At 43.1% G+C, this 25,508-nt stretch overlaps 1 protein-coding gene across 2 annotated transcripts in view; it reads right to left on the reverse strand.

The window, feature by feature from the left end:
• LOC138363881 (zinc finger protein 271-like) overlaps positions 1-25,140 on the reverse strand; it is a 70,286-nt gene extending 45,146 nt beyond the window's left edge. The window contains exons 1-3 of one of the 2 annotated variants that reach the window (XM_069323348.1): positions 25,034-25,140; positions 23,881-23,987; positions 23,338-23,415 (exon numbers count right to left, since the gene is read on the reverse strand). The gene's annotated coding sequence lies outside the window, so the exon portion shown is untranslated. Of the gene's footprint in view, positions 1-23,337; positions 23,416-23,880; positions 23,997-25,033 lie in introns of both variants that reach the window. The other variant, XM_069323349.1, reaches the window with a different exon arrangement.
• Positions 25,141-25,508: the final 368 nt, after the last annotated feature.

Consider the following 25,508-nt stretch of genomic DNA (forward strand, 5'->3'; position numbering starts at 1 on the left):
TTCAATAACCACTGAAGCTCACCTTAATTCTTTCCTGAGTGACTGTGGGAGAGCTGCTGTATAGCCAGAATTCAAATTATAATATCATTTAACTGTCATTGTGTACTTTAGCTCTGCCTTTCCTTTCAAAAGGTTTTAACTTTATTAAAAATAAACCAGCGTTGAATGTAATGAAACGCCATTTTCTGGGTGAGTCCCGGAGGCTCCCCGGAGCTATCCAGGCTGAATGGATATGTATAACTTTCTGGCATCAGTCAAAGTGCTAGGAGTTCTTGCCTACCGGGGACCACGAGCCAGAACCTGGCCCCCTCAGAGAGGCAGGAGGAGCAATGGCCTATAGAAACCCCCTTGTGATTGGGAGCATTCTATGTCTGCCATCGACTAGGACAGGCACCCAGAACGGTAGGCGCCCCAAAACAAACCCCAATTCTGATGAAATTATTGCTACCGAAAGCCGAATGAGTGGACAGAACTCCCCAAACAAAATTATCAAACTAGCATGACGTCATCATGTTGCCGCGTCACCGTCTGCGCAACCCCCCCTCTCCCTGAGAGGGGGAAGGGGGAGCCCCAGACCCTCCACGCCGGCAATCCAACTGGCAGTTCTAAGGCTGGATGTGAAAATACGCGAAAAACGCCGCCGACCGGAAGGAGGGAGGGATGCTGGGGGGCCTCCGGGACTCACCCAGAAAATGGCGTTTCATTACATTCAACGCTGGTTTTCTAGCGGGAGCCCCGTCGGCTCCCCGGAGCTACTTTACCAAAAGGTAAGTAAAACAGGGAAGGAACCGGGAGGCGGATACCACACGTCCTAACTGACCAATCAAAACCAGAGACAAAACAAAGACCAAACCGAGAAGAAAAAGACCACCCAGGCCAACGACCAGGACGGCCCCAAAACTCAAGAGCAGGCCAGAGGGCAGAGGCTCTGCCAGCACCACCCAATATAAGGTGACAGGACAATTCCAGATAACGGTCCCAGAACAACCCCAAAGGGAAGACAAGCCAACCCTATCAAAGACCGAAGGACCCTTCGCAGTGATAGGAAAACCACACACCGCCCCCGGGACGAAACATGCAGGTGGGAGACCAATAACGAACCCACCTGTGCTGACACAAACGAGGAGAAACGAACACCACGATCGAAAGCGCAAAACGCGAATCTAAAAACAGCGCAACCCAAAGGAGCAAGAGAACCAGTTCCAGCAGGGAAGAATGAGACACGCATTCCCGAGGCATCCAAGAGGAGAACTACTGAGGACGAGAACCGCAGGAAAGCAAACACACCAGGTCCGGAAAAGGAACAAAGAAAAACCGAAACCAGGACCGGAACCCAGCAAACCCGGTACCAAGAAAAGGAACCAGGAAGGCAGGAGCGGCAGACTGAAAAGTCCACCCCCCCCCCACAGACAGCGCAACCTGAAGCCTGCAGAAAACCACACAGAAATCGCAGGAACTCGGTACCAAAACGGAACACCGGAGAAGTCCAAAAGCAGGACGTGGAACATGGACAGAGGTCCACCGGAGCACCAAACAGGATAATCAAGTAGCACTGACCCAGATACACAAAAAAGTGTAGCATGGGGGGAGGAAAAACGGAAATAGGCAAGGAAAACCACGAATACGGCCCAAGGAGCTGCCGGGAAGTAACGCACACGACCAACCACAAAATGTGTAGAGGAGCGCGTACATACCTGAGGGACCTCACGGACAGCAGGGTGCAGTCAGGCACCGAAGATAGGCAAGGAAGTGTCCAGACAGGGAAAAGACCCAGGGGTCTACAACAAAAACAAATGCACCGAAATGCGGGGCAGAGCCCCACAGGACAACAAAGAACAAAAGATGGACAAAAGGCACTAAAGACACATGCAAGGTGACCAAACACCACACCAAACACCCCAGTCAGGAGCCATCGACGCAATCCCGCCAAGCGGGGAAGAGTAAACAAGGATGGAATAGTGAACAAGGGTGGCGGAGTGAGTAGAGTATTCCAAGAAGATACTCGCTCCAAATGCATGAGCCTAACTAGAGAAGCAAAGCTCTACAAAGTACCAACGATGGAACTCAAACCGTTCCGTACATCCAGTGAAAAGTCCTGCCAACCGGTGGAGAACTGAGGCGGCGCCCAAGCATATAACCAGCAGAGTAGCGAATAATAACTAGTCTACCGGCAAGTGTGGTCTAGAACAGACATGCGAGACACAGTACCGACACTCAGTGCGCCCAACCTGCACCATTACCCGCCAATTATCACCCACAACTACTGTATACGCAACAAAAGATAAGCAGTTCCTTAGGGTTTGTGGTTATTGACCAATCTCCACGAAACAATAGAAACTGGGATAATGGCACACGCCACCCTTGTGGCACATTGTGGGCACGAAACAATGGGCATAAAAGGGATAAGTGCAGAATCAGGAAAGACCGGAGGAACGATCGGCACGGTAACAGGCCCGGCGATGAGCAGAACCAATTACCACGTAACGTGGAGGTGGGGCCCCACGATTGGTGCAAGGGCGGGTTGGACATGTATGTGAGTGGGAGTGGATGTTAAGAAACAGTAGCAGCCTCGCATGGGCCAAGAGGCCCTCCGCAGGTCCACTGTATTTATGTCCGTATGCAGGTACGCACAAGGGGACACAGGAGGTAGTAAGCATCCAAAGGAGCCACAGACACTAAAAAGAACCTGATTAATGGCAGAGGGAGAGGAAGCGAAAAGCACCAAAAAGCCATGTGGAGGAGGCAGACGCCACCCACAGGAGCAAACGTGAAGACAGAGCCCAGAAGGCTCAGGAAACTGCACAACCGTCAACTGACAGGAGAAGCGGGGCCCAAAAGCAAGAGCTCAACCCCGCAAGCACTACTAGGCAAGCACCCCACTAAAAGTGAGAACCAGAACTAGGCCGACAGAAGCGCCAGACAACCTCGCCTGCAGAGCAGACACACGACCGTGCCACAACACAGGCGAGCCAAGTAACATACCAGGAGCAGCGCTAATGGTGTGCCCTAAAGTCATGCAGACGCGAGGCAGTAGGCATAGTATGTATCGTTACCTGAATAAAATGCGAGGTCGAAGGAGAAATACGGCCAAAGGTGCGTGCGCTGCAGAAGACGAAGCAGTACAGAGGGAGAACAAAGTGACACCCCCAGATATAAATCCAAAACACCCTCAGCATCCAGAGGGCCACGACTGGAGGGAGAAACGAGCAAGAAGCCGTAGAAAAACCACGAGAAACAGCGCGAACACATGAGCATACCGCCCGTAAACAAAACGCATACCGCAGCCCCAGAACACGAGGTACGAAATGCACCACCCATCCACCGGGAGGCGTGGCTCGTACACCAGGCGGACACACAAATCGTACACACAACGTACAGACATCGTACAAACACCAGGAAGGCGTGCGGAATGAAGACAAAGAACGCCGAAACTGGAAGTAGAGACGACGCGAAAACAAAACACGGCGAATATGAAGCAAAAGAAAACAGATGATGGAAGGGAACCAACAAGGCCGACAAAAGACCCGATGGAAACCACATCGAAAATCAACAGACGTTCCAATAATATTGGAAGGTACGAAGAGACTCGCTAACCAACGAGAACGCTTTGCCCGAAACGCTTTGCGTAATAGTGGCCCCAGGCCTTGTATGTACAGTATCCACTCAATTTAACGGCCTATATGGGGCTGTACCCTAGTCGTTATTTCCGGAGCTCCGTTATTTCCGAAGTTAAGTCGGGTCGGGTAATTTTTCAAGTAACATTCAGGTAGGATATATTTTATACTGTATAACTAAAATTAAATAAAGTTCATTGTGTAATTGCATTCCAATTTAGTGCACGGCCAACGATTAAGCCAGTTGCTGGCTGCTGCATGGATGATGTGTGAACACGCTCTGATCAAGTCCAGATGGGTGGGAAAAAATTGATTCATTCCTTTGTATTGCAAAATATTTCATGTATCAATCAGTGAGTTAATATTGTCTTAATAAAATTTTAGAGATGTGTTTTGATTTACCCTGAACAGTGCAGGTAATGTATTTTTAATGTTACAACACAGGCTGTGGCGGCCATGCCATAACAATGGCGATCGAGCCTTGTCACTGAGAGCTAGCCAAGACGAAATATTTTGAGCTCACCTATTCTCTGCTGACGATAGAATATACATTTGCAGAGACTAATATGTAGCTTTTGTTGAAAAACCACACCGACGATTAAGCCAATTGTTGGCTGCTGCATGGATGATGTGTGAACACGGTCTGATCAAGCCCAGATGGGTGGGAAAAAAATGATTCATTTCTTTGTGTTGCAAAATATTTCATGTATCATTCAGCAAGTTAATATTTTCTCAATAATATTTTAGAGATGTGTTTTGATTTACCCTGAACAGTACAGGTAATGTATTTTTAATGTTACAACACACGCTGTGGCGGCCATGCCATAACAATGGCGATCGAGCCTTGTCACCGAGAGCTAGCCAAGACGAAATATTTTGAGCTCACCTTTTCTCTGCTGACGATAGAACATACATTTGCAGAGACTAATATTTAGCTTTTGTTGAAAAAAAACAATTAATATCTTGTAATACTATAATAAAATTGGTAAATTGACTTACTTTTAATGTTACAACACAGGCTGTGGCGGCCATGCCATAACAATGGTGATCGAGCCTTGTCACTGAGAGCTAGCCAAGACGAAATATTTTGAGCTCACCTTTTCTCTGCTGACGATAGAACATACATTTGCAGAGACTAATATGTAGCTTTTGTTGAAAAAAAACAATTAATATCTTGTAATACTATAATAAAATTGGTAAATTGACTTACTTTTAATGAAGCTGAAGATTACGAAGCTGTGATGATTACGTCATCCTCTGCAGCGCTTGTTTTATATTGTTTATACTGTATACAGGGTACATACTGTATGTACAGTACACTTATTTTCAGGCACTCACTTCACACAACAGCTAGGCTTACTACTAATTCACATGAGTTTTAACCTTGGTGTTTTTCCTGCCCGAAACGCTTTGTGTAATAGTGGCTTTAGGCATTGTATGTACTAGCTCTATCAATAAATCCATCAACTTTTGTATCTTACCATGTATGTATGTACTTTACCTGAATAAATATTTGTATTTGGTTTAGTCGGATAAAATATCAGAGCCGGTTAATTTGCTGCCGATGTTACACTATCTGGACAGTCAGCCGGATAATCATGGAATTGTCCGTATATGAAAACCATGAGGCAGGCTGTACCGTATTAATCCCGTCTGCCTGTGGCTCGAGGCGCATGGTGTAGGAGGGGGTGGGGTGGGTGGGTGGGTGGTGTTGGGAGAGAGGGGAGCATTGGGAGGGACCACCTGGGGGGATAAGGGTTGGATGGGGGAGCGGCCTATACACTACAGTACAGGAATTACCATCGATTTTAGAACAACTCATCATAGCCAAAGTCAAAAGAAATACTAGTAATTATGTAATAAAAAATACCATGCAAGTTTCCTAAAAACAATTTGCACAGGCTGAAGTTTCCTTCAAAAATATTTTTTTTTCCTGCTGGCGGCCTACATAACGTGCCTCCTCCCTGCCCCGACTGGACCCGTCCAGGCCTGGTCAAGCCATGTGCTCTCTACCCTCATGTTACACCACAGTGCTGTACCATTAGTGAAATATTTTTTTAAATAACTTTTTTTATTTTCATAGTAACTTTGAACATTTTTGACCAAGACTATGTCTGGTAGCAGCATGAATCGTTCTGGAGATGTTAAGAGGAAGAAGGTTGTCCTAACAATTAAGGACAAGCTATGTGTTATACAACTTTGTGAAAATGGCCGGTCGACCTCAAGTGTTGCCAAGGAATTTAATATAGGCACTATTACTGTTTCTGATATAAGGAAACAAAAAGAGAAACTTATAAAATTCATTTCAACCTGTAAAAGTGAAGGTGCAAGCACTAGCAGAGGGTGTGGTAGAAAGACTATGAAAACTTCGACGCATGTACAGTTGGATGAGGCTGTGTACAAGTGGTTTGCTCAGCACTGCACAGCTGGCCTGACAATTCGCGGCCAGAAATACAAAATGCTGCAAGCCTTGGAATAAAGAATTTCGAAGCGAGTGAAGGGTGGGTTGCAAGGTTCAAGGGTAGGCACAATATTGTGAAGAGGAAAATTGTTGGTGAAAAATTGAGTGCAGATGAAAGCAGTGTAGAACCATTTAAACAGAAATTAAGAGCATACATTGTGGCAAATAATTTATATTCGTATCAAATTTATAATGCAGATGAAACTGGGTTGTATTGGAAGAGTTTACCAGAAAAATCTCTAGCAATGAGGAGTGAGTGTTGTGCCAGGACGTAAGGTCAACAAGGACAGGCTCTTGGCCATGATGTGTGCGAATGCTGATGGAACAGACAATCACATGTGTAATTGTTGGCAAATCTAAGATACCAAGAGCCTTGCAACATTGCATGGACAGACTGCCAGTCAAATATTATGTGTGTAATAAATATTAATATTATAAGTGCCGGACAAACCAGGCTCACGGACCAACCAGGCCAACTTAAAATTATCTGTTGATTAAGGACCTGCCCAAAGCTGTATGGGTGTTAATTGCTTTACAATAATTTAAAAACATCAATGCTATGTACTCAAATAAACCTAAATCTATATATATATATATATATATATATATATATATATATATATATATATATATATATATATATATATATATATATATATATATATATATATATGTATATATATATACAGTGTGTCCTCACTTGAACGAACTATATGGGGCGAAGCCGATTCGTTCCAGTGCGGAATTCGTTCCATCCGTCCGGCCCCAACACCCTTCTTATTTTTTTTTAAACATATGCCAGGACACATTAGTTTGTTTCTTTGTTGTGTGGTGCTTCATTATAATATCTTTCATGCTCTTTTGTGTCAATAATAATCTGAGATGCGAGAATCACCATCCCCCACCCCACTCACACCATCCCCCATACCACCCACACCATCCCCCACACCATCCTCCACACCACCCACACCATCCTCCACACCACCCATACCATCCCCCACACCACCCACACCATCCCCCACACCATCCTCCACACCACCCACACCATCCCCCACACCACCCACACCATCCCCCGCACCACCCACGCCATCCCCCACACCACCCACACCATCCTCCACCCCCCCCTCCACACCACCCACACCATCCCCCACACCACCCACACCATCCTCCACACCCCCCTCCACACCACCCACACCATCCCCCACACCACCCACACCATCCCCCACACCCCCACACCATCCACCACACCACCCACACCATCCCCCACACCACCCACACCATCCCCCACACCCCCACACCATCCCCAACACCACTAACACCATTCACCCCCACCACCCACACCATCCTCCACACCACCCACACCATCCTCCACACCACCCATACCATCCCCCACACCATCCTCCACACCATCCCCCACACCATCCTCCACACCATCCCCCACACCACCCACACCATCCCCCACACCACTAACACCATTCGCCCCCACCACCCACACTCCCCACACCACCACCCACACACCCCACACCACCACCCACACACCCCACACCACCCACACCATCCCCCACTCCACCCACATCATCCCCCACTCCACCTACATCATCCCCCACACCACCCCCCACACCATCCCTATTGAAGCAGCAGGCTTGGAAGCGTCTCAACTCGCCCGACAAAAAAAAATGATGGGTTGACAGGTCTCCTTTCACACCTCCTGGACACCCCCCCCACCCACCCCCCAGGTACCCGGCCATACACACCACCACAATGCCAAGTCAGCTATTGTTTTCTACAGGAAACAATAAAACATGTTAATGATTAATAATGTATATTAATACACGAAAATTAACATATTTTGGCATAAATATTTTACAGCTAAGATTGAGATTTATAATAGAGTATGAATGAGAGGTTTGGCAGACATGCATGGTGAGCACCCTTTTCTCTCCACTTCCACCTCCCCTGACAACACCTTCCACCACTGACCCTACCTGCCTCTTTCCACCACCTGCCTCCCCTGACACCGCCTGCCTCCCCTGACCCCGCCTGCCTCCCCTGACCCCGCCTGCCTCCCCTGACCCCACCTGCCTCCCCTGACCCCACCTGCCTCCCCTGGCACCACCTGCCTCCCCTGACCCCACCTGCCTCCCCTGACACTGCCTGCCTCCCCTGACCCCACCTGCCTCCCCTGACGCCACCTGCCTCCCGTGACCCCACCTGCCTCCCCTGACCCCACCTGCCTCCCCTGACACCGCCTGCCTCCTCTGATACCACCTGCCGCCCCTGACACCGCCTGCCTCCCCTGACACTGCCTGCCTCCTCTGATACCACCTGGCGCCCCTGACACCGCCTGCCTCCCCTGACACCGCCTGCCTCCTCTGATACCACCTGCCGCCCCTGACACCACCTGCCTCTCCTGACACCGCCTGCCTCCTCTGACACCGCCTGCCTCCCCTGACCCCACCTGCCTCCCCTGACCCCACCTGCCTCCCCTGACCCCACCTGCCTCCCCTGACACCGCCTGCCTCCTCTGATACCACCTGCCGCCCCTGACACCGCCTGCCTCCCCTGACCCTACCTGCCTCCCATGACACCGCCTGCCTCCTCTGATACCACCTGCCGCCCCTGACACCGCCTGCCTCCCCTGACACCGCCTGCCTCTCATGACACCACCTGCCTCCCCTGACACCACCTGCCTCCCCTGACACCACCTGCCTCTCCTGACACCGCCTGCCTCCTCTGATACCACCTGCCGCCCCTGACACCGCCTGCCTCCCCTGACCCCACCTGCCTCCCCTGACCCCACCTGCCTCCCCTGACACCGCCTGCCTCCTCTGATACCACCTGCCTCCCCTGACCCCACCTGCCTCCCCTGACACCGCCTGCCTCCTCTGATACCACCTGCCGCCCCTGACACCGCCTGCCTCCCCTGACACCGCCTGCCTCCTCTGATACCACCTGCCGCCCCTGACACCACCTGCCTCTCCTGACACCGCCTGCCTCCTCTGATACCACCTGCCGCCCCTGACACCGCCTGCCTCCCCTGACCCCACCTGCCTCCCCTGACCCCACCTGCCTCCCCTGACACCGCCTGCCTCCTCTGATACCACCTGCCGCCCCTGACACCGCCTGCCTCCCCTGACACTGCCTGCCTCCTCTGATACCACCTGCCGCCCCTGACACCACCTGCCTCTCCTGACACCGCCTGCCTCCTCTGATACCACCTGCCGCCCTGACACCACCTGCCTCCCCTGACCCCACCTGCCTCCCATGACACCACCTGCCGCCCCTGACACCGCCTGCCTCCCCTGACACCACCTGCCTCCCCTGACACCACCTGCCTCCCCTGACACCGCCTGCCTCCTCTGATACCACCTGCCGCCCCTGACACCGCCTGCCTCCCCTGACCCTACCTGCCTCCCATGACACCGCCTGCCTCCTCTGATACCACCTGCAGCCCCTGACACCGCCTGCCTCCCCTGACACCGCCTGCCTCTCATGACACCACCTGCCTCCCCTGACACCACCTGCCTCCCCTGACACCACCTGCCTCCCCTGACACCACCTGCCTCTCCTGACACCGCCTGCCTCCTCTGATACCACCTGCCGCCCCTGACACCGCCTGCCTCCCCTGACCCCACCTGCCTCCCCTGACCCCACCTGCCTCCCCTGACACCGCCTGCCTCCTCTGATACCACCTGCCGCCCCTGACACCGCCTGCCTCCCCTGACACTGCCTGCCTCCTCTGATACCACCTGCCGCCCCTGACACCACCTGCCTCTCCTGACACCGCCTGCCTCCTCTGATACCACCTGCCGCCCCTGACACCACCTGCCTCCCCTGACCCCACCTGCCTCCCATGACACCACCTGCCGCCCCTGACACCGCCTGCCTCCCCTGACACCACCTGCCTCCCCTGACACCACCTGCCTCCCCTGACACCGCCTGCCTCCTCTGATACCACCTGCCGCCCCTGACACCGCCTGCCTCCCCTGACCCTACCTGCCTCCCATGACACCGCCTGCCTCCTCTGATACCACCTGCAGCCCCTGACACCGCCTGCCTCCCCTGACACCGCCTGCCTCTCATGACACCACCTGCCTCCCCTGACACCACCTGCCTCCCCTGACACCACCTGCCTCCCCTGACACCACCTGCCTCCCCTGACACCGCCTGCCTCCCCTGACACCGCCTGCCTCCCTTGACACCACCTGCCTCCCCTGACACCACCACAAATGATGCCAGCCACCTCACCAAGGCCTAACGTTCACACGACCTGTGCTTGTTTTATTGGCCTCCTCAAAATTTATTTTAAATAGGTATTAGTACAGTACGTAGGTTGTTAAAGGAGGGAGGGAGGGATCCAGGAAACAACCCCCCCCTCCCATGGCTCAGGGAGCGACCGGCCGGCCACACAATGCCAGCTGTTATCTACACCCCAATTGTATTAAAAATTCTGTGAAAAGGAAATGTGTTCAAACTGTTTAAAATATGTACTGTATATATTACAATTTTCACCCTTATTATTGCTCCAATATGACATTTTTCTAATAAAAAGGCTATTTTCAGTGTAATGCGATAATTATCATTAAATTGACTCTTGGCATCTGACGACAAGAGGAGAGTGAGTGGTCTCTGGTCAGGTGGAGGAAGGAGGGTGGGGGCGGGGGAGCATGGAGGCGCCAGTCACGTGTTGCCTCTTCTGACACCACTTGCCTGCCTCCTGGCAACAACTCTCTCACTAATGCCCCCTGACACCATTTTATCACCATTTTTATCACCATTTCTCCCTAGAAACAATGGGTAAGGATAATAAAACACTACATAACTGTTTACACTCTGGCAAATCATAGTTGATGACAGCCAGCTCCGACGCTCGGCCTCGGTGACCGCTTGGACGAACATTCCTCACTTAATCGAACATTTGTATGTTCCACTGAACATTTGGTACCGAATTCAATTTGTTCGGCTCTTCCGGGAATTCGATAGAGCGGGGTATATATATATATATATATATATATATATATATATATATATATATATATATATATATATATATATATATTAGTATATTTTGGTAGCAGTCTTTCCTGTAGACATATATTATTAAATATGACCGAAAAAGTAAGATTAATAATTCTAACACGAATTTTCTCTATCTTTCTTATGTTTCTTTTCACTGTTGATGGTAATTCAAAGATCAATTCTCCAAAATTCATTTTTATTTCTAGTCTGATGCGACACATGAGCGCGTTTCGTAAAACTTATTACATTTTCAAAGACTTTAGTTTACAAACACACAACTGAAACTGAATAGGGCTTTGCACATCTTCGAGTTTATATCTACATTTGGGTGAGGTGGATGAGGTGAAAACGAACTTTCAACAATGGGTATTAAATGGGTATTAAATTAAAACACAAAACCTTAGTGTAGACTGCAGTGTGGAAAACTCCGCTCCTAACTACTAACTACTTGGAAACTACTCCAAGCTTGTACTAAAGAGGCACCCTTCTTGAGCCCGGATGGACACATGTATAAGCAAGTAGATGGGGTCGCCATGGGTTCTCCCCTAGGTGTCCTGTTTGCAAACTTCTACATGGGTACCATCGAGCAAAAAGTCTTAGTCGACATGAACTTGAAACCGGCCATATACTGCAGGTATGTTGACGACATTTTTACACAGGTACCTGATGTCAGACATCTGCAGGAGCTGAAGGAGGCATTTGAGCAGAATTCTGTGTTGCGTTTCACTTACGAGATGGAGAAGGATGGGAAGCTGCCCTTTCTAGATGTAACAGTCATGGAAAGGAGCGGAGTTTTCCACACTGCAGTCTACACTAAGGAAACAAACATAGGAATGTGCCTGAATGCCAACAGTGACTGCCCGAACAGGTACAAGAGGAGTGTTGTTAAAGCTTATGTCGACCGTGCCCTCAGCCACAGCTCAGAATGGAAGCAAGTCGACGAAGAACTCTGTAGGGTAAGGCAGGTCCTAGTCAACAACGGCTTCGCCAATGGTTTCATGGAAGACATCATAAGAAGGAAAGTGAAACGCCATGCAACCTCTGAAGAGACAACTAACACAACACCTATACCCCCTATTAGACTATTTTACAGGAACTTCTTTTCCACAGCCCATAAAATGGAGGAAAGGGTCCTGAAAGATGTTGTCAGTAGAAACGTTATCCCTACAGACAAAAATCAGAAGATACAACTGACGATTTACTATAAAACCAGAAAAATGGCCAGCCTACTCATGAGAAACTCTCCAGACACAAAGCAGAACGCTTTAAAAGAGACCAACGTCGTCTATGCCTTCAAATGCCCTCTTGGGGACTGTAAGCCTCAAAAAACCCAGTATATAGGCAAGACAACAACATCTCTTTCCAGGCATTTAACGATGCATAAGCAACAGGGCTCCATTAAGGAACATATAATCTCTTCCCACAAGCAAACCATCATCAGAGAAATCTTAGCAAACAACACAGAAATCATCGATAGATACAGCGATAGCAGGCGGCTTGACATCTGCGTGGCACTACACATCAAGAAGTCAACACCAGCAATCAACAGCCAATTAATACACAACTATATTCTACCCACTTCAAGACTCCGCTCCAATATAGCAGCATCAAGAAATATGGACCAATAGGCTTTCTACAATTACTTCCATTCAATACCCATTCTTTCGTGTTCTGTCTTGTGTTTGAATTTAATACCCATTTAATACCCATTGTTGAAAGTTCGTTTTCACCTCATCCACCTCACCCAAATGTAGATATAAACTCGAATATGTGCAAAGCCCTATTCAGTTTCAGTTGTGTGTTTGTAAACTAAAGTCTTTGAAAATGTAATAAGTTTTACGAAACGCGCTCAAGTGTCGCGTCAGACTAGAAATAAAAATGAATTTTGGAGAATTGATCTTTGAATTACCATCAACAGTGAAAAGAAACATAAAGATAGAGAAAATTCGTGTTAGAATTATTAATCTTACTTTTTCGGTCATATTTAATATATATATATATAAATATATATATATATATATATATACACGACATATATATATATACGACATATATATATATATATATATATATATATATATATATATATATATATATATATATATATATATACGACATATATATATATGTCGTACCTAGTAGCCAGAACGCACTTCTCAGCCTACTATGCAAGGCTCGATTTGCCTGATAAGCCAAGTTTTCATAAATTATTTATTTTTCGACTACCTAACCTACCTAACCTAACCTAACCTAACTTTTTCGGCTACCAAACCTAACCTAACCTATAAAGATAGGTTAGGTTAGGTAGGGTTGGTTAGGTTCGGTCATATATCTAAGTTAATTTTAACTAAAATAAAAAAAAATGACCTCATACATAATGAAATGGGTAGCTTTATCATTTCATAAGAAAAAAAGGGAGAAAATATATTAATTCAGGAAAACTTGGCTTATTATGCAAATCAGACCTTGCATAGTAGGCTGAGAAGTGCGTTCTGGCTACTAGGTTCGACATATATATATATATATATATATATATATATATATATATATATATATATATATATATATATATATATATATATATATATATATATATTGGTGTATACTGGCAGCAGGTTTTCTTTCAAACATGTTTCATTGAATATGACCGCATATTCTGTATTTATTATTTTCTGGTTTAGGGCTTCTATCCCTCTATTTTCTTAGCATCAGGGCTTAATTGAAATAGGAGTTCTCCAAAACACATTTTCGTACTTTTAAGGTGAAGAAAAGAAGTGATTTACTATAGAGTGTATTACACTTATTTGTATAATTTGCACGACGTTTCGAACCTCCATGGTTCATTCTCAAGTGAACAGATCTTACAATACTAGTTGATTTTATACCCGCATTAGGTCAGGTGATAATACAATGAAGGTGAAAAACATGGGGGGATACATAAGGGATAAACATAGGGGCTGCAGAAGGCTTATTGGCCCATACGAGGCATCTCCTATCTAAACACAAAGATTAATCCAGTGTAATTGGCCTGTTATGTTGGACATTGTCTTCTGTGTTGGCATCGATATGTTCTTGTCTTGTCCTTACTCTCATGGTGGGTAGAGTAAATAGTTCCGTGATTTGGGTGTTCATGGTAGGTCGCTCTATTCTTATGTGAATTGCCTCAAGAATTTGTAATCTTCTTGAATCTTGGGTTTTGTCTATTATGCAAGTATTCTTGTTCAACATTTCTCTTGTTAGAGTAATGTCATGGGCTTGTCTCATGTGATTCCTAGGGGCACCAGATTGAAGATGGCATGTCAAACGCCTCGTCAGCTTGGTCGACGTCATACCTATGTACTTACATTGAAGGTTACATCCTTCGTGGGGGCAAGTGTACATGTATACAACGCTTGACTGCTGTAGAGGGTTCTCCGTCGGCTTCGGGCTGTTTTTGATAAGGAGTTCGGAAGTCTTCTTGGTTTTGTAGAATATTATCAGGTTTATGTTTTGGTTAGGAGTAGTGCTTTTTACTCCTTTACGGATTATTTCTTTCATTATTCTTTCCTCTTTTATATGTTCACTGTGCATGGTTGATTTATAATATAATTTTATTGGGGGTGTTGTGGTTTCTGTTCTAGGTTTCTGTTCACCTAGAACAGAAACCACAACACCCCCAATAAAATTATATTATAAATCAACCATGCACAGTGAACATATAAAAGAGGAAAGAATAATGAAAGAAATAATCCGTAAAGGAGTAAAAAGCACTACTCCTAACCAAAACATAAACCTGATAATATTCTACAAAACCAAGAAGACTTCCGAACTCCTTATCAAAAACAGCCCGAAGCCGACGGAGAACCCTCTACAGCAGTCAAGCGTTGTATACATGAACACTTGCCCCCACGAAGGATGTAACCTTCAATGTAAGTACATAGGTATGACGTCGACCAAGCTGACGAGGCGTTTGACATGCCATCTTCAATCTGGTGCCCCTAGGAATCACATGAGACAAGCCCATGACATTACTCTAACAAGAGAAATGTTGAACAAGAATACTTGCATAATAGACAAAACCCAAGATTCAAGAAGATTACAAATTCTTGAGGCAATTCACATAAGAATAGAGCGACCTACCATGAACACCCAAATCACGGAACTATTTACTCTACCCACCATGAGAGTAAGGACAAGACAAGAACATATCGATGCCAACACAGAAGACAATGTCCAACATAACAGGCCAATTACACTGGATTAATCTTTGTGTTTAGATAGGAGATGCCTCGTATGGGCCAATAAGCCTTCTGCAGCCCCTATGTTTATCCCTTATGTATCCCCCCATGTTTTTCACCTTCATTGTATTATCACCTGACCTAATGCGGGTATAAAATCAACTAGTATTGTAAGATCTGTTCACTTGAGAATGAACCATGGAGGTTCGAAACGTCGTGCAAATTATACAAATAAGTGTAATACACTCTATAGTAAATCACTTCTTTTCTTCACCTTAAAAGTACGAAAATGAGTTTTGGAGAACTCCTATTTCAATAAAGCCCTGATGCTAAGAAAATAGTTAGAGGGATAGAAGCCCTAAACCAGAAAATAATAAATACAGAATATGCGGTCATATTCAATGAAACATATATATATATATATATATATATATATATATATATATATATATATATATATATATATATATATATATATACACACATATATACACACACACACACACACACACACACACACAGTGGTACCTCGGAATGCGAGTGTACCTGTATGCGAGTTTTTCGGAATACAAGCAGGATTTCCTCCAAAAATATGTCTCGGAAGGCGAGGGTTACCTCGGGACGCGAGTTTGTCGATACGCGTACAGGCCGACCTAGCGCGTGGTGGTTCGGCAATCGTCGCCCCTCTGCCCCGCCGCCCCTCAGTTTACCATTGTCTCGCGCTCAGTGACTACCCCCACATCAATTCTTCTCGCGGATTTTCAGTGTTTTGTTGGAGTTTTGGCGATTTGTCTATACAATTTGTTATTATATATCTCACCATGGGTCCCAAGAAAGCCAGTGGTAAGGATAAAGGCCAGAAAGCTCATGTGACGATGACAGTAGAGGAGAAACAAGAGATCATTCGGAAGCATGAGAACGGTACACGTGTTGTTGAACTTTGTAGGCAGTACAACAAAGCCACATCAACAATATGCACTATACTTAAGAAGAAAAATGAGATTATGGGTGCTAAAGTGGCAAAAGGAGTAAGAACAATAACGAAACAAAGACCACAAATACTTGAAGAAGTGGAAAAGTTGTTATTAATTTGGATACACGACAAGGAGTTAAGGGGTGATAGTGTTTCGGAGGCCATTATTTGTGAGAAAGCCAGGGTGTTGCACGAAGACCTTCTAAAGAATACCCCTGCAACGAGTGATGCAGATACGAAAGTTTAAGGCAAGCAGGGGCTGGTTTGAAAAATTTAGAAAGAGAAGTGGTATCCATAGTGTTACAAGGCATGGGGAGGCAGCCAGCTCAGACAAACCAGCCGCTGGACGATTTATTGACGAATTTAAAGAGTTTGCAGAGGCTGAGGGATACCTACCGCAACAAGTGTTTAATTGTGACGAAACAGGACTGTTTTGGAAAAGAATGCCTAAGAGGACATACATTACCAAGGAGAAAAATCCTTGCCTGGACACAAGCCTATGAAAGATAGGTTTACGCTTGTGCTGTGTTCAAATGCGAGTGGCGATTTGAAAATTAAACCCTTGCTAGTGTATCATTCTGAAAATCCAAGGGTTTTCAAACAGTATAAAGTGCAGAAAACCCATTTGTGTGTGATGTGGAAGTCTAATAAAAAAGCATGGGTGACTAGGCTTATTTTTTCGGAGTGGGTGAATGAAGTGCTGTGCCCTGCCATAGAAAAATATCTGCAGGAGAAACATTTGCCACTCAAAGCCGTGCTTCTCCTCGACAATGCTCCTGCTCATCCTCCAGGCTTGAAGATGATTTGTTGCCCAGATACAATAAATTCCTCACAGTTAAATTCCTTCCTCCTAACACCACTCCTCTAATTCAGCCTATGGACCAGAAAATCATAGCGAATTTTAAGAAACTTTATGAAAGGGCACTTTTCCGGAAATGTTTTGAAGTGACTGAAGCCACAAACCTCACCCTCAAAGAGTTCTGGAAACACCATTTTAACATTTGTAGTGCTTTAAAACTCGTTGACAAAGCCTGGCAAGAAGTGACTCAAGGAACTCTGATCTATAGCTGGAGAAAATTGTGGCCTGAATGTGTGAGAGAACTAGACTTTGAGGGGTTTGAGCCTATAAATGATGCGCCTATTGTTGAGGAAATTGTTAGTCTAGGCCAGCAAATGGGCTTGGAATTGGATGGTGATGATGTGGAGGAGTTGGTGGAAGAACACAACGAAGAACTGACCACCGAAGAACTCCTAGCCCTTCAACAAGAACAGCAAGCCAATGCAGCAGCGGATGATTCTGCAGTGGAGGAGGTGGCAGCAGCAGCAGCGAATGTCCCTTCTGCAGTAATTAAGAAGGTGTGTCAGATGTGGGAAGAGATTCAAACAATTGTTGATAAGACTCACCCAGAGAAAGCTGTAGTAGGCCGTTGTCTTAATCTTTTCAATGACAATGTGATGCCTTACTACAGAGAGAGCTTGCGAAGAAGGGAAAAGCAAGCTTCCATGGACAGATTTGTGGTGAGGAAATCGAGCAGTGAGCCTTAACCAGGACCTAGTGGCACTCAGATAAAACGTCCTAGGGAGAGCACACCAGAAAGGTCCTCACTGCCTGATGTGATAATGGAAGGGGACTCCCCTTCCAAACAATAACTCCTCTCCTCCTCCCCCCTCCTCACCATCTTCCATACGCCTACAGCACTCGACAGCAAGGTAAGTAATAACTGGAACATAGTTTTGTAGGTTTATTTAGATGAATTAGGTATAAAAATTTAGTTTGATGTGGGTTTTTTGGGGTAGTCAGGAACGGATTAATTCATTCCCTTTATTTCTTATGGGGAAATTAGCTTCGGAATGCGAGTTTTCGGAATACGAGGCGTCTCCAGGAACCAATTAAACTCTTAAACTTAGTTTAAGCATGCATGCCTCTGTGTGTGTGTGTGTGTGTGTGTGTATGTTTGTGTGTGTGTGTGTGTGTGTGTGTGTGTGTGTGTGTGTGTGTGTTTGTGTGTGTGTGTGTGTGTGTGTTTGTGTGTGTGTGTTTGTGTGTGTGTGTTTGTGTGTTTGTGTGTGTGTGTGTGTGTATGTATATATATATATATATATATATATATATATATATATATATGTCGTACCTAATAGCCAGAACGCACTTCTCAGCCTACTATTCAAGGCCCGATTTGCCTAATAAGCCAAGTTTTCATGAATTAATGTTTTTTCGTCTACCTAACCTACCTAACCTAACCTAACCTAGCTTTTTTTGACTACCTAACCTAACCTTACCTATAAATATAGGTTAGGTTAGGTTAGGTAGGGTTGGTTAGGTTCGGTCATATATCTACGTTAATTTTAACTCCAATAAAAAAAATTGACCTCATACATAGAGAAAAGGGTTGCTTTATCATTTCATAAGAAAAAAATTTTAGTAAATATATTAATTCAGGAAAACTTGGCTTATTAGGCAAATCGGGCCTTGAATAGTAGGCTGAGAAGTGAGTTCTGGCTACTAGGTACGACATATATATATATATATATATATATATATATATGTCGTACCTAATAGCCAGAACGCACTTCTCAGCCTACTATTCAAGGCCCGATTTGCCTAATAAGCCAAGTTTTCATGAATTAATGTTTTTTCGTCTACCTAACCTACCTAACCTAACCTAACCTAGCTTTTTTTGGCTACCTAACCTAGCCTTACCTATAAATATAGGTTAGGTTAGGTTAGGTAGGGTTGGTTAGGTTCGGTCATATATCTACGTTAATTTTAACTCCAATAAAAAAAAATTGACCTCATACATAGAGAAAAGGGTTGCTTTATCATTTCATAAGAAAAAAATTATAGTAAATATATTAATTCAGGAAAACTTGGCTTATTAGGCAAATCGGGCCTTGAATAGTAGGCTGAGAAGTGAGTTCTGGCTACTAGGTACGACATATATATATATATATATATATATATATATATGTCGTACCTAATAGCCAGAACGCACTTCTCAGCCTACTATTCAAGGCCCGATTTGCCTAATAAGCCAAGTTTTCATGAATTAATGTTTTTTCGTCTACCTAACCTACCTAACCTAACCTAGCTTTTTTTGGCTACCTAACCTAGCCTTACCTATAAATATAGGTTAGGTTAGGTTAGGTAGGGTTGGTTAGGTTCGGTCATATATCTACGTTAATTTTAACTCCAATAAAAAAAAATTGACCTCATACATAGAGAAAAGGGTTGCTTTATCATTTCATAAGAAAAAAATTATAGTAAATATATTAATTCAGGAAAACTTGGCTTATTAGGCAAATCGGGCCTTGAATAGTAGGCTGAGAAGTGAGTTCTGGCTACTAGGTACGACATATATATATATATATATATATATATATATATATATATATATATATATATATATATATATATATATATATATATATATATATATATATATATATATATATATATATATATATATATATATATATATGTCGTACCTAGTAGCCAGAATGCACTTCTCAGCCTACTATGCAAGGCCAAATTTGCCTAATAAGCCAAGTTTTCATGAATTAATTGTTTTTCGACTACCTAACCTACCTAACTTAACCTCACCTAACTTTTTCGGCTATCTAACCTAACCTAACCTATAAAGATAGGTTAGGTTAGGTTAGGTAGGGATGGTTAGGTTCGGTCATATATCTACGTTAATTTTAACTCCAATAAAAAAAATTTGACCTCATACATAATGAAATGGGTAGCTTTATCATTTCATAAGAAAAAAATTAGAGAAAATATAATAATTCAGGAAAATTTGGCTTATTTGAAAATAAGCCAAGTTTTCCTGAATTAATATATTTTCTCTAATTTTTTTCTGATGAAATGATAAAGCTACCCATTTCATTACGTATGAGGTCAATTTTTTTTTATTGGAGTTAAAATTAACGTAGATATTTGACCGAACCTAACCGACCCTACCTAACCTAACCTAACCTATCTTTATAGGTTAGGTTAGGTTAGGTAGCCGAAAAAGTTAGGTTAGGTTAGGTTAGGTAGCCGAAAAAGTTAGGTTAGGTTAGGTAGTCGAAAAACAATTATTTCATGAAAACTTGGCTTATTAGGCAAATCGGGCCTTGCATAGTAGGCTGACAAGTGCGTTCTGGCTACTAGGTACGACATATATATATATATATATATATATATATATATATATATATATATATATATATATATATATATATATATATATATATATATATATATATAACTGAAAACTCACACCCCAAGTTGCATATTGTCCAGGGGACCATTCTGGCTTGTTCGCATATATATATATATATATATATATATATATATATATATATATATATATATATATATATATATATATATATATATATATATATATATATATATATCTATATCTATATATGTATATGTATTGTGACGATAATCTTCAAGAGATTGAGCCCGCTCTTCCCTCCAAAAATACGTCGATATATACATCTATATAAAACTAGTATGGAAGAAATATCCAACAACTACACCACTCCAAGGTTTGCCAGAGCGCAAAACGTATGCAGCCAGGAACACCTGCTCCACCTCGAACCGCCAAACTACCTGTCTGTCGCCTGCTCCTCGCTGATTGGCTGCGTGTCCAGCTGCACCTGCCCTCCACCCCCCCACACTACCTGATGTCTGGGGCCACGCGACCTACCGCTCTCAGAATATCCAGTGCTTTCATCAGGTTAACACGTCTCCTTGGTAGACTAAGCTGTGGCTTACGTGTACTAAGAGAGGTGATAGCTTAAAGCCAATATTCCTGCACCTCTTATTTGATTGTTGTTATACACTTGTTATTACTCACTTGTCTTAACGTAACTTTTCATTTTGTCTTTGGATTATTCTTATTATTTTGATTGATTGATTTTATTATACGAATTTGTATGTCCATTTTATTCATGTTTTGCTTTTCTAACGTAATTAAAATCGCATTGTTAAATTTACTTGTGTTTTGTGTGTCTTCTCATTACCTTACCACAGACGAAGTTCCAGATTTTCTATTTTTTTGTTTCTATGTGACGAGGCCATACCCCTAGCTTTTGAACAGCCGAACACCAACGCGTTACCATCACAGTATGTATATGTATGTATGTATGTATGTATATGTATGTATGTATGTATGTATGTATGTATATATATATATATATATATATATATATATATATATATATATATATATATATATATATATATATATATAAATAAAAATGTGCATAGGACACTACAAACAGGTGCTAAACATTTCAAGTGTGCTGAATGCAGGGAAAAGATTTGGGAAACATTCCAGTACAATAAGTCACATGACTGTGCATACGGATGATAAACCTCATGAATGTCCCGAGTGTGGCAAGGGATTCAATCGTCTGTGACTTATAAAAACTCACAGGATTGTGCATACAGCTGATAAACCTCCCGTGTGTCATGAGTGTGGGAAAAGATTCAGATGATGCATTGCAGATGGTGCATTCAGATGATGAACGTTACCTAGTTCCTTCATCTGGGAAGAATGAAGACATATTGGTGCATTTGGATGATAAATAGTACCAAGTTCAATTGATCAGTAGACTGTATATCATACTAACAATAAACATACAACCCCAATGAATTTTCCAGTGAGGTTTGATAGAAATTTACTTCAGGACACATACTAGAAAAAGTTTATGTTACAATTAACAATTTTTGTTTGTGTGAATATTTTGGTGGATAATATACATTTATACACTAAAGGGACCTAGCCATATTTATTCTTAAATATCTTCAAACTGATATTACTTTGAAATTTAACAATAAAAACATAAGCATTTTTACTATTTACACTGAAAAACAAAAATTGGTAGAATTTTTCAACTAATATTATTGCAAACCCTTTTGATTGGTTTTGTTATAAAGTTAAAGTTCAATATAGTAGGCTAAGCTAAGCTTTGCTAAGCTAGAACAGAGGATTTTTGGACTTGTAGATTTGTAAACCTCATCCTGTAAACATTCATGTTTCTACATGTTAAACAAGCTACGAGGATGAGGGAAGGGGATGTTCTCTCCATTCTGGATGTTATATTTACAAGGAAAGAGGAAGAGATATTTGTCATTCAGTACCTCCCTCCCTTGGGTAAAAGTGACCATGTCTTTTTGGGAATAAAGTATGCAATGCATTATAATCTGTTAGAAAATAAGCTTGAAGCAGTTGAAAAACCTGATTTGTGGAGAGGTCATTATGGAGAACTCTGATATTTCCTTAAGGAATTTGACAAACACTTGCTGTTAGGACATGAAGTGAATGAGATGTATGTCAAGTTTTGTGAAATATATGATAAAGGCACAACAAAATTTATTCCAAAGGAGAGATGCAGAACTAGGAAAAGGGGATTTGTTTGTAGATGTCATCTGGATTTTTCCGAGTTTCGGAGTTTCCGTTTATATTTTCTATTTTGATCCAAATATGTATAATGTTAATGAATTTTGATAAATGAGCTTTCCTGTCTACTTAGGTAATGATTCCAAAGATCGTCCTTCCTTTCCTCCCTGGAATCTGGATGTAGCAGGTGCTCAATTGTCAAAAGTGAAAAATTTGGTTTGTCATCTAAATGCACCATATCGGTAATTTTTTTAATAATATTTTAAAAATAGTATGTGGCACTATTTTTGCAAAATCATTACAAGATCTATTATTCTAATAGGGGTTTGATAAAATACAGTAGAAAGCCTACTGGTTTTACCTGTAATAGGGTTTGATACAGTTGATTATGGATATATTGTAATGAAATGCTATTGTTAAGAAACACTTTTTTAAAGAGTATTATTTTCAGAGCAGCTCTGAAAATTAGTTGATTACAGATAATGCTACATAATACACTTAATGTGTGTATATGTTACCACAAGTGAGGTATATAATGGTATTTATGAATAAGATGTAATTGTCTTTGACACTGATAAAATTAAGTACTGTGGTTTTATATACTGATAATTAGCTAAAAATATATACTATACAAGTAAATAAATTATTTTACCTTGCACGTAGATCCACCAAGCCTTTATGGTGTGCGTTTCAGTACTTCGGAAATCTGGAACGATCTGGAATCTCTTATCTGCAATGAAACAATACATATTATTGCACTTACCAAAAAATGGATGAATGTAGAAAATAGAGAACTATTAGCTGAATATCAAATAAATGGATTTAATCTATTTCACACAGATAGATATATTAGACAAGGAGAGGAAGTAGCCATGCATGTTAGGTAATATTTGAAATGTAGTCTCGAAAAGACTACATTTCAACAGAAACGTGCCACACACCAGTCACAAGACTGAACCTCATCGAGGCCAAACGTCTAAATGAGAGCATGAACGAGTAAGAAATAATACTTAAACACCTGGCATCATACACACAATGAATGCACCTGCAGACACACAACGAGCACTATCAACATAGCAAAGATTACTCCATAAACAAAAAATCATTAAATATGATTGACAATGAGATGAAATAATGCACAGTATGTCAATTTTGTGAATTTTTTTCATTACTGAACTAGGTTTTCAATGCTTACATTTGTTATTGGCATTCTTTGCTTCATATCTGAAGCTTCGTTTTAAGTTTCCACTTCAGACGTGTTTTCCGCAGCTATGCATCTCTGGTTTGCAGCATCAAAATCATCTGTAATAACTGAATATAATTAATAATATATCAGTGAGATATATATTTATCATTACCTAGTAGTAGTGAACACTAAGAAATAACATAAATCAGCTTTCTAAAGAGATGTTTAATAATACAACATACATGATTTGGAACTTATAACTGGGTTAAGTACTTTGCACATAAATCTCAAGGAGCCATTAGGAAACCCTGCTTGTGATTAAAATATTATGCTGCTTTTATATACTGTATGTGCAGCACAGTACCTCTCCTCTCAATACACCAGCACTGGCCCTCACCTCTCAATACACCACCACTGCCCCTCACCTCTCAATACTCCACCACTGCCCCTCACCTCTCAATACACCACCACTGTCCCTCGCCTCTCAGTACACCACCACTGCCCCTCGCCTCTCAGTACACCACCACTGCCCCTCGCCTCTCAGTACACCACCACTGCCCCTCACCTCTCAGTACACCACCACTGCCCCTCGCCTCTCAGTACACCACCACTGCCCCTCGCCTCTCATTACACCACCACTGCCCCTCACCTCTCAATACACCAACACTGCTCCTCACCTCTCAGTACACCACCACTGCCCCTCGCCTCTCAATACACCACCACTGCCCCTCGCCTCTCAGTACACCACCACTGCCCCTCGCCTCTCAATACACCACCACTGCCCCTCACCTCTCAATACACCACCACTGCTCCTCACCTCTCAATACACCACCACTGCCCCTCACCTCTCAATACACCACCACTGCCCCTCACCTCTCAATACACCACCACTGCTCCTCACCTCTCAGTACACCACCACTGCCCCTCGCCTTTTTTGTTTTTTGTTTTTTTTTGTTTTTTTGAGATATATACAAGAGTTGTTACTCTCCTTACAGTTGTTACAGTTGCCTCTCAGTACACCACCACTGCCCCTCGCCTCTCAATACACCACCACTGCCCCTCACCTCTCAATACACCACCACTGCCCCTCACCTCTTAATACACCAGCACTATAGCCAGCACCAGAATCTAATAATATTATAAAATATAAGTGTTTACTTACGATAATATTTGCATGATTGCATGAAGCGTTTGTCTTCTTGCTGACTGCACGGACCACAAACTGACCGCTTTGTTGATGTTCCTGGCGGCGGATGACGCTGTGACGTCACAGGTGAGGGACGCTTTGCGCACTACTCAATCGTCGCTTGAACCCATCATAAATAGTTTTGTTATTTTTATTATTTTATTTTTATTTATTTTTATACAAGAAGTTACACTGGAGGTTAACACAGAATATAGAAAATAAGTTGAATTAACATTCTTGTAAAGCCAAGCACGCATAGCGTTTCGGGTAAGTCTTTAAACTAACAGTTTTTTTTTTTATAAATTAACAGTAAAATTGATAAAAAATGTTACCAGGTATTTTATAGTTTTTTTTACAGGTACAGATAATTTTAAGTAAAATAATTACAGTAAAATCAACAAAAATGTTTACAGGTAATTTGAAGAAATATTGACACAAAAGCAGATCAGAA

This window comes from Procambarus clarkii, chromosome 12, assembly GCF_040958095.1.
Source record: "Procambarus clarkii isolate CNS0578487 chromosome 12, FALCON_Pclarkii_2.0, whole genome shotgun sequence".
NCBI lineage: Eukaryota > Metazoa > Arthropoda > Malacostraca > Decapoda > Cambaridae > Procambarus > Procambarus clarkii.